Here is a 10,052-nt window from a genome sequence, read left to right on the forward strand (position 1 = left end):
AGACACTCCCACCAGTTAGGAGACACTCCCACCAGTCAGGAGACACTCCCACCACTCAGGAGACAATCCCACCAGTCAGGAGACACTCCCACCAGTCAAGAGAAACTCCCACCAGGAGAACTTCTACACCCGAGCTCCTCATACAGAAGAGAAAAGCAAGTGAATAATAACCATAACATATTTAAATAATGACTTCATGTGTCATTCATTTATTTCATGTCAAAGTACATTTCATGATTTATTTAATCAATAAATTAATGATTGAAATATCTAATTTGATTCAATAATTTAATTATTTATTTGAAATACATTTTTAATTAATTATATAATGTTAAAGTACATTGAATTATTTAATAATTGAATTAATTATTTTAATATTGAATACTTGTATTTAATAATATAATTCATAATTGTATCATTGACTTTATTATTCAACTAATGATGTCATGATTTAAAGATATATATTTGGAATGTGTTTCAGACGCTTTATGATAGGATTTGATCTCTCAGAGTCGGTGGGCGGATCCTAACACGTGATTGGTTAGCCGGCGCTTCAGGCGAAAGCAATCATTGGTCTAGATTCCTGTTAGCCCCGCCCACTGACTTTGACGGCTGAGGTTGACAGATCAAATACTTTCATAAAGTGCTGACATTCATGGAATAATTCAATAAAAAGTGGCGACTTGTCCAGGGTTTACCCCGCCTTCCGCCCGGAGGCAGCTGAGATAGGCTCCAGCACCCCCGCGACCCCAAAAGGGACAAGCGGTAGAAAAATGGATGGATGGATGAAATATTTAATTAAATAATGAATGAAATAATGAATTACATTAGAATATAATTAATGATAATTAAATCATGAAATCCAAAATGTCCTTAACGATTAAATATTTCATTAAATATTAAAAAATCTACAAAATATTTATTTTGATATCTAAATAATTATTTAAATATTTAAATGCAATTTAAAATGGAATACATTAATGTTATAGTTGAATACACATTTAAGTATTTGATTACCATTATAATGAATACAATGATACAATCGTTAATTACATTTTGAAACAATAAAGAAATGTATATATTGTCTGTATACTTAATATAAATTAAATTAATTAATGACACATTTGATAACACTTTTATGCATTTCATTCCAATTAAAATGTATTGCATGAATAAATAATCAATTGAATGCTGAAACAATTAATACAATTATTAAATATTATTTTACATTCAATAAATTAATGACACATTTAATAACACATTCATGCATTTAATTACAATTATAATTCTTACAATGATTGAGTAAATAAATATTAAAATAATGAATACAAGTTTAAAATGATTAAAAGTAATTTTGCATGAAATATATTAATGGTAGATTTAATAATACATGTGTGTTTCATTCCAATTATAATTAAATGGATGAATTAGTAAATATTAAAATTAAAAATTCAAGTTTAAAATAATTAAAATAATTATTTTCATTAAAAAGAAAGGAATGATATACTTAATAACACATTTTGTATTTCATTCAAAGTACAATTAATTACATGGTTGAAAAAATAAATACTAAAATAAATAAAGTTTAGAATAAATACAATTAATTTTACAATAAATAATCTAATGACTAATTTAATACCACATTTGTGTGTTTAATTCCAATTATAATTAATTAAATCGTTGAATAAATGAATATTCAAATAAATACAGTTTAAAATAATTAAAAGTAATTTTCATTAAATAAACTAATGATCTATTTAATGACACATGTGTATATTTAATTCCAATTATAATGAATTAAATGATTGAATAAATAAATATTTAAACAAATCATTCAACTTTAGAATAATTAAAATTAATTTTACAATAAATAAACTAATGACACATTTAAGTTTAATTCCAATTCCAATTAAATGGTTGCATAAATAAATAGTAAAATAATTCAAGTTCAAAATAATTAAAAGTAATTTTCATTAAATAAACTAATTATCTATTTAATACCACATTTGTGTAGTCAATTCCAATTCTAATTATTTAAATGATTGCATAAATAAATATTTAAATAATTCATTAAAGTTTAGAATAATTACAATTCATTTTACAATAAATAAACTAATGACGAAGTTAGTTAATAAATTAAAAGGAAATATTTCAAGATATTTAATTCATTTGACCCTCCATATTGTGATGAGCAAAAGGCAAAAAGTGCAACCTGGAACGTGAGGCGGAGGAGTCACCTGAGGTCGTGTGTAGTCTGCTCTGTCGTCTGTCCATCACGAAGCAGACGAGCAGAGCCAAGATGGAGGCCAGGGTGGTCAACATCAGCACCACCCACAGGACGGGACTCAGAGCCGTCAGCTGGTCAGAGTGGACGTCTGCAGGTGTGAATGTGGACGTGAGCTCTGTTGACAACATGTTGAACAACTCTTACTTCTTTCTGGCTCTTGCATTCAAAACCAAACACACTGACAATACTAGCCTGTTGGAGTGTGAGGAGGTTGAGGTCTGGTCTCTGGCCTGCAGGGAACACAATCGTTGACAAGGTTGTCCCATTTGCTTCCCAGGAGACACGTCTTCTTGGTCATGGCGACGAGCAGCACCACACTTGTCACATCTCCTGCATGGATCACACTTTAAGAAGAACAGAGTTCACTTCCTCCATCTGACAGGAAGTGAACGACACAGCACAGTCCTTTGGGAGACACAACACACTTCCTGACATGAAATACTGACTCTCACCCGCCACCAATACATATTTACCATACTGACTCTCACCCTCCACCCTCCACCAATACATATTTACCATACTGCCTCTCACCCTCCACCCTACATTAATACATATTTACCATACTGCCTCTCACCCTCCACCCTACATTAATACATATTTACCATACTGCCTCTCACCCTCCACCCTACATTAATACATATTTACCATACTGCCTCTCACCCTCCACCCTACATTAATACATATTTACCATACTGCCTCTCACCCTCCACCCTACATTAATACATATTTACCATACTGACTCTCACCCTCCACCCTCCACCAATACATATTTACCATACTGCCTCTCACCCTCCACCCTACATTAATACATATTTACCATACTGCCTCTCACCCTCCATCCTACATCAATACATATTTACCATACTGCCTCTCACCCTCCACCCTACATTAATACATATTTACCATACTGCCTCTCACCCTCCACCCTACATTAATACATATTTACCATACTGCCTCTCACCCTCCACCCTACATTAATACATATTTACCATACTGCCTCTCACCCTCCACCCTACATTAATACATATTTACCATACTGCCTCTCACCCTCCACCCTACATTAATACATATTTACCATACTGCCTCTCACCCTCCACCCTACATTAATACATATTTACCATACTGCCTCTCACCCTCCACCCTACATCAATACATATTTACCATACTGCCTCTCACCCTCCACCCTACATCAATACATATTTACCATACTGCCTCTCACCCTCCACCCTACGTCATATTTATCATACCAAGTCCAATAGCAAATATTTGCAGACTGTGTCACATTGTAGTCAACAAATAGGAGCAACATATGAAAAATAGATCAAAATAATGTTAAAAAAAGACACATATATATGCAAAAACTTGTTACTTTTTTAAAATATATTCTTTAATAATAATTACTAATAACACAGATTTGTTTTTAAATATATGTATCAAAAAAAAAAAAAAATAAATAAATATATATATATGCAAATTGTATGATGTCATATTAACACCGCCCAAGCCACGCCCCCACTGCCACAAGTCAATAGGCAATCTGTGAAAAACACTGTATACTGTATAAAAAAAAATATATATATATATATATATATATATATGTGTGTGTGTGTGTATATATATACATATATATATATATATAAAGGTATATTAATGTCTATATTCCCATTTATTGATATAAATATATAAATAATTGTGAAAAATATTTATTATATATATATATGTATATATATATATATATATTAATGTCTATATTTTTCAAAATTAAATATATAAATAATTGTGAAAATTATTTATTTTAAATATATATAATTATATATATATATTAATGTATATATTTTTCACAATTATGTATACATAATTGTGAAACATATTTATTTTAAATATATATATATAATTATATATATTTAAATTAAATAATTTTCACATTTGTTATTATTTATTATATATATATATATAAATAAATATGTGTTTATATATATATATGTATATATACATATAAATAACAATTATTTGTTGTAATCTATTATATATATAAATTTATATTTAAATTTCTATATATATATATATATATATATATATATATATTAATGCCTATATTCTTCACAATTATTTCTATATATATATATATATATATATATATATATATATATATATATATATATATATATATATATATATATATATATTGTAGCGGTAAAGTCCTAAACTATTACTGCTACTGGTTGCCGAATAAAACTGAAGCTAGTTTAGACGTGTGCGGCTGGCTAATAATTGATGTCCAGAATTGTGTCCATGTTTAACAAAAATATTTATTAACATACAGCCACATAAATCAAACTTACTTTGTAACAAAACCGAAAAATAAACGGGAGCAAACAAATCATAGCCTGGCACAGTCAAAAACTGTTGCGCCTCCACTCAGCAACACCTGAGCAAGATCCCAGCCCCTCCCTAAGTAGACTGGCACTTGGCCTTGAGCCAACCCCTTTAATGACGTCATACATTTGACGGACAGAAACAGTAAATGGCTCTAACACACCAGCCCCTAATTGCTACTGGCGTAATGAACAGAGCAATTGAATTAAAAATAAATACATACAAATAGAGCCATAACACCAAAACAAAACCCTTTTTTGGGGGGGGGGGGGGGGGGGGGGGGGGGGGGGGGTTCATGTTCCCTTTTGAAATAATGCAATTATTTTAGTCCATACCTTCACAAAGAAGGCATATCTTTGTTATTGGTCTTTCTTTTTTCATTTGTCCACTTTTGTCGCTCTTGTAGCAACGGTAAATACTCGCGAATACACCTTTTCCAAAAAAGGTCAGCGATATAGACTCTGCCTCCATCTTCTCTTTGAGTACAGATCCTTTTTTCTTTCTGCTTCCAAACTTTGAGTCTTGCCTTTTCCATTTCACTATTTTCCTTCTCCTCATATTGCTGCTGGAGAAGTGTTTGCTCCAAGCCTCTTTGTCTTTCTAGCTCTAGAGCTCTCTCTCTGGCCAGAGCTTGCTCTCGCTCTTCCTGCTTTTTGGCCAAACCATGTTCTCTCCTGCCTCTCCTTTTCCAAAGCAAGTTTTTTCTCCCACTGCAAAGCTTTTCTTGCTCCTCTTTTTCAATGCGGAAGCTTTGAGTCCACTCATAGGACTTTTGGGCTGATCGTGTTCCGCCAATGCTCTGGTTGATAAGCGGTTCCTCCAACCGGTTAACGATGGTGTGGTTAACAGTAACTGTGGGGCTCCCATTATGCTGGTTGTTGCCTTGTATTGGCCCATTAATTACCCACCCCAGTAGGGTTCTGACAGCATAGGGTCCGTCTCCGTGGCTGTTAATCACCTCCCATGGTTCCATTAACTTGGATGCGTTGGTACCAATTAACAGATCCACGTTGGCAGTTAGTCGAGGGATTTTGATGCCTTTGAGGTAAGGCCACTTATCTAGCTCTGCTTCACTGATCAGATGGTTAGTACCCACAGGCATCTGCCTTTGAGTGAACACATCAGGAAGCTCAAAAAACTTACTGCCAGCAAGATTTGAGATTTTCAGGCCATTTACAACACTGCTAGGGGTCGCCTTACTATTACTCATGGTGCGCAATTGGATTTTTGTTCTTCGGCCTTCTGTATTCAGCCTGTTCAGTAGCTGTTCAGAACAGAAGGTCCCTGTGCTTCCTGGATCTAGGAAAGCGTATGTCTGGACTATCTTGCTGCCCTTTGAGCACTTCACTTGAACGGGCAGGATAGGTAAAATTCCATAGTTGCCAGCCCCTGTATGGCCACAAGTTGAAGATGTAGTGCAAATCTTTGCTTCTATTTTTGGCAGATGGCTATTTCCTCCACTTTCCAGATGCCTCCTGTGAATGTGTAACACTTCGGGATGTGTCTTGTTGCAGTAAGAGCAAGTGATGCGCCTGTCGCAACTCTTGCTCAGGTGCCCTGTGCACAGGCAACCAAAACACAGGCCTTTTTCTTTTAAAAAGTCAAGCTTTTCCCTGTGCGCCTTCTTTCCCAGCATTGGACAGTGCTCCAATGCATGTTCTCTTTTACAATACAGACAGGAAATAGAGTTTGTCTTGGAGAAGTAGATGCCTCTGTTAACAAACTTATCCAGGTGTGGATCCGATTTAGGTTCAGTGGCAACTGCCACCTGAGTTGCGAAACTGCTTCTTCTGAACTGTGATTTTCTTTGATGCATAGGCTTGGGTTTGGTTATTGTTTTATTTTGAGGAATGTCCTGAATGTCACCAAAGACAGGATCTGAAGCAATTCTGACCTGCTGTTCAATAAATTTCACAATGTCTATGAAACAAGCACGTCGCTTTTGTGTGTCAACAATGTCAGCTGCTTTTCCTCTCCACTGGTCCCTTAATTTATACGGAAGCTTTTGTATGAGCATCTTCATGCTAGCTGGCATATTGAGCTCGTCCAAGTATTGCAGCTCTTCCATCGCATTGGAGCATTCTCGCAAGAAGAGTGCAAAAGCTTGGAGATTTTTTATATCCTCAGACTTGATGTTTGGCCAAACCATGATTTTGTCCAGGTAGGCTGCTGTTATTTTTGAAGGATTTCCGAAGTGTTCCCTTAGTAGGCGTTTTGCTGTAGCATAGCCTCTCTCTGTAGGCATATAGAGGCAACTGCGCACCAAATCTCTCGGCTGTCCTTTGGTAAACTGCTCCAGATAATATAAGCAGTCACCACAATCATTGGTTTTTGCCTCTACACAATGCTCAAATGCTTTTATGAAAGCCTGAAACTGCAATGGGTCACCTTCAAAAACCGGAATGTGTCTGTGTGGAAGTAATTGGGAGGTTTGTGCTTGAACCAGGAGTGCCATCATTTCATTTTGCCTTTGTAATATAGTGTGGAATTCACCTGGTATTGTGTTATTGCCTTGAAATGATTGAGCTGCTTGAGGTAAATGTTGCTTTGATTGGTTTTCCACAGGATCCAAAGTTGATGAGCGAAGTGGTTTGTTTGGTTGAGGGTGTGAATGAACCTTGTTTGGGGCATTCTTGGCTGTGTGAAGCTCTGAAGGAGCAGCTTTAACAGACTGATGAAGTTGTTGTACAGGCTGTGCAGGCACTTTTCTCAGTTTTGTCTCTTGTCTGTAATAGGACTCCATTCCATCAGACTTGTTGCTCCTGCCAGAAACACTGGCTTCCTGGAGGACAGACAATTTAGCATTGTGGGATGCTATTCGAGCATCCAACTCCATTTGCTCCTTTTTCCTCCTTATGGCCTCTGCTTGTTCCTCCTGTTCCCTCTTTAGAGCTGCTGCCTGCTCATCTTGTCTCCTCTTTAGAGCTGCTGCCTGCGCCTCCAATGCATGAATGTCTTTTAGAGCAATAGCACGGGCAATAAGTGCTGCCTTATCTGCCTCTGCTATTATGCGAGCAGAAGAAGTGGAAGACCTTTTGCTTTTGTTTGAGGATACGGAATTATTGAGCTTTGATAAGACATTGGATTGCACATTTGAAATGCTGTCGTGGGGTTGTACACTTTCATTTTCAACACCATCAACAGCAGAACCATCATTTATAACTTCATCATCATCATCATTGTCATCATCATCATTTTGAGAATACATCAACCTGTCAACCTTGTCAATAAAACCATCAAAATTCAACATTTTTGCTTTGTACCATATCTCATGTTTAGTACACTCATCATCTGGTAACAGAGACAACAAAGTTTTGTGCACTTTTCTGGTTTCATGATAAAAAACCATAAACCTGCTAAATTCCTCCCTTAGCTCACGTGAACGTGTTTCGTCATTTAACAGGGCAATGACCCCCTCTTTCAGCGTTGATAGTCTTTGCAACTTTGATTTTCTTTCCCCCTGCAAACTTTCAATTTTGTGACCTAGAGCTTTGGGTGTCATTTTTACCACACGTTTTTTTCCTTCAACCCCTTGCCCAACATTGTCACGTTCGGCCACATTGTCCTCCTGTGGCTGTTTATGTTCATCAGCGCACATCTGTGCTCCCTCCTCCTCCATTTGGAAAAGTCAAAGTTTTTCAACCCGCGCGCAAGTCAAGTCAAATAGTCACCAATACATTGGATTTTTTCAATATTTGTGTGCACACATTTTAATAATGGCCGTTTTGCTTTTGTTTATGTCGGCGCGCCGCTAAAACATACCACACAGGTGTAGGACGGGCTCAACGCTGCTCCGCGTCCTCCTCCACGCACTGCACGCACGCGCGCTGCTTGGCTCGGTGGGATGATCTGCTGCTGCTGCTGGCTGCTGTCCCCAATGAGCGACCCTGTATCTCTCCAGTGGGACTCGTAGCTGCCGATGCAGAGCTTGATTGCAGAAGGTCTCCGCCGCTTCGCCGATCAGTTTCCTCCGCCGCCGATCACCAAACAAACGCTGACAGCGGCCCGTGCGTTCCTCTTCCAAAACGAGCCTCGTAGCTTGTTGCTTCCCAATAAACAACTCGCGTTCCGATGAGGCAGTTTTTGACTAAGTGTAGCGGTAAAGTCCTAAACTATTACTGCTACTGGTTGCCGAATAAAACTGAAGCTAGTTTAGACGTGTGCGGCTGGCTAATAATTGATGTCCAGAATTGTGTCCATGTTTAACAAAAATATTTATTAACATACAGCCACATAAATCAAACTTACTTTGTAACAAAACCGAAAAATAAACGGGAGCAAACAAATCATAGCCTGGCACAGTCAAAAACTGTTGCGCCTCCACTCAGCAACACCTGAGCAAGATCCCAGCCCCTCCCTAAGTAGACTGGCACTTGGCCTTGAGCCAACCCCTTTAATGACGTCATACATTTGACGGACAGAAACAGTAAATGGCTCTAACATATATATATATATATATATATATATATATATATATATATATATATATATATATATGCTTTAAAAACCAGTAATGGCTAAATTGGGGCCCTAAGCAGACTTTGTTCATACTAAATTTAGGCGACAAGGATTTTTATACTACAGTATTTAACTTAGACTTGAAATGCAATTAGATGCATGTTTTATACATATAATCATGTGTTAATATTATAAACAAGGCTTATTAGGTCAGGCTGACTCTAAAAGGGACTCATAAAAACTGATGAAAAAATATTTACATACAATTACGAGGTGCTTAAATAAAATAGATTTTAACTAAATTAATAAGAAAAACGATAAATATGTTTGTTAAATAATATGTCAATACAATTTAAGTGCATATAAAACTACAGCTTCACCACTTTAGTCATAGTTTTTGCGCTTTAACCTCTCTATAACTTTAGTTCCAGACTTCTTCTGTTTGTTTGACATTGTCATTACTGCCACAGGTGGTGGAAAAGTGTATTACAACTGAAGAAGGGCCCTTGGTTAAGCAACACTGATCTATGGAACGCCTTAAAGGGGAACTGCATCTTTTTGGGATGTTGCTAATCATTCACAATCATGTAAGACAAGTACACATGCATTCTAAATATTTAATTACTTCCAAAAACACATCAGGACTTTCCCTTTTTTAACAACATGACTGATTATTACTCACTGCCGACAACCATAATAAAACATCACTTACTGTACAACGTCTGCTGTCCTTAGGATGCAGACTTCTTGGATGTTCATATATTCCCTTTTAGATGAAGAATGATTGATAATCCTCGCGAAGAAAATGGGGGTGGAACCAAGCCTCTTTTTGTGTTGTTCTTGCCATTTCCAGCTCTAAAATGGCTGTCAACTTGTTGGAATACCTACTCATGCTTCTTCTGTCCAGGTGAGAGGCATGCTTTATGATCTA

Source organism: Nerophis lumbriciformis, linkage group LG22, assembly GCF_033978685.3.
Source record: "Nerophis lumbriciformis linkage group LG22, RoL_Nlum_v2.1, whole genome shotgun sequence".
NCBI lineage: Eukaryota > Metazoa > Chordata > Actinopteri > Syngnathiformes > Syngnathidae > Nerophis > Nerophis lumbriciformis.